The sequence below is a fragment of the Schistocerca americana genome, chromosome 2 (assembly GCF_021461395.2).
Source record: "Schistocerca americana isolate TAMUIC-IGC-003095 chromosome 2, iqSchAmer2.1, whole genome shotgun sequence".
Taxonomy (NCBI): domain Eukaryota; kingdom Metazoa; phylum Arthropoda; class Insecta; order Orthoptera; family Acrididae; genus Schistocerca; species Schistocerca americana.
Genome location: NC_060120.1, coordinates 855135461 through 855137281, shown reverse-complemented (window position 1 = coordinate 855137281; position 1821 = coordinate 855135461). Strand labels below are relative to the sequence as shown.

At 49.6% G+C, this 1821-nt stretch overlaps 1 non-coding gene across 1 annotated transcript; it reads left to right on the top strand.

Moving 5' to 3' along the window:
- Window positions 1–827: 827 nt before the first annotated feature.
- On the top strand, window positions 828–902 carry Trnas-cga. The gene has a single exon. It is a non-coding gene; the product is annotated as a tRNA-Ser (tRNA).
- Window positions 903–1821: the final 919 nt, after the last annotated feature.

Here is a 1821-nt window from a genome sequence, read left to right as displayed (position 1 = left end):
CAGAGCGCTACGTGGGGATGAACAGGTCGATCGAGGATGTCCAACACATTCCAGATTGGGTTTAAATATGGGGAGTACGGTGGCTTGGGGAATATGGCAAACTGATCCTGCTACTCTTCGAACCACGCACGTACACTGCAAGCTGTCTGAGAGTTGCATTGTCCTGCTGGTAGACGCCGTCGTGACGAGGAGAAACAATCAGCATGAGGCTGTGAACATGATAACCAAGGATAGATGCATTGATTTGTTGATCCATTCTGCCTTCCAGCATGAGCAGATCACCAGGGAATGTCACGAAAACATTCTTCAGTCTATAAACCTCCCCCTGCGGACCCTTAAGACGATTGTTGCAGGGTGTTTTCCTTTTCCTCTGCAGTGGAGCATAAAAAGGCGATTCAACTGAAGAAACGACCCGTCGCCACTCATTGAACTTCCGCTTGCGGTAATGACGTGAAAATGCCACCCATCCAATGAACAGCCGTTAGCAAACTTCCTGGCAGATTAAAACTGTTTGCCGGACCGCGACTCGAACTCGAAACCTTTGCCTTTCGCGGGCAAGTGCTCTACCAACTGATCTACCCAAGCACGACTCGCGCCCCGACCTCACAGCTTTACTTCTGCCAGTACCTCGTCTCCTACCTTCCAAACTTTACAGAAGCTCTCCTGCCAACCTTGCAGGACTAGCATTCCTGAAAGAAAGGATATTGCAGAGACATGGCTTAACCACAGCCTGGGGGATGTTTCTACAATGAGAGCTTCTGTAAAGTTTGGATGGTAGGAGACGAGATACTATCAGAAGTAAAGCGGTGGGGACGGGGCGTGAGTCGTGCTTGGGTAGCTCAGATGGTAGAGCACTTGCCCTCGAAAGGCAAAGGTCCCGAGTTCGAGTCTCGGTCCGGCACACTGTTTTAATCTGCCAGGAAGTTTCATATCAGCGCACATTCCGCTGCAGAGTGAAAATCTCATTCTGGGCACAGCCGTTAGCACGGGTGCAGGAACCAGGCGCCTGCTGCGGAGGCCCATAAGCAGCAGTTTTCGCTGAACGGTCATTGAGGAGACACTGTTCATCTGGGCGGTCAGTACTTCAGCAGTTGCATATCTATTCGCCTGTATACATCTCCGCAGCCATCGTTCACCCTGTCATCAAAGGTCTGTGGTGCGCCACAGTTGTGTCGGCGCCGAACTGATAGCACAATGAACAATATACTCTAACCATGGCAGCTCGCGAACTGTTTAGAAACAACCGTTTTGGAAATGTTTCCACCCCTTGCCGGGAAGCCAATGAACATGCCCCTTTGGATCTCCCCAATACAGCGACTGCACTGTTTGTGAGTGGTTGTTGCACGTTGACGTGGAACAAAGACGATGGTCACATTAATGTGACCAGACCTTGTATAAGGAGCAGTCAAATAAAACGAGACAGATGGAAAAAAATTTGTAAACTCTTTATTATTGGATAGGAAATATGCGCATCCAGTGACGTCTATGGGCTGGGGATGACACGGCGGCTGGTCGGTACCGCTGGGCCTTCATGGCCTGCTCGGGAGGAATTTAGTTTTTAATAGCTGTAGCTATTAATACATTTATCCCACTGTGAAATAAGGTGTTTAATGCCATCATGAAAAAATATTTGCGTTTCTCTATGAAACAGTGATTGCACCTATGTAACAGTGATCATGCCCTGGCGTGGAGACGGGTAAGGACTGTATGGTGGGTGTATAAGGGTTCCGAGGGTAGCTTCTGCAGTGCAGTCGAACAACCTTGGCAACGTGTGGGCCCGTCCGCATCCTGTATGAAGTCCCGACCTCTCCCCATTGCTGA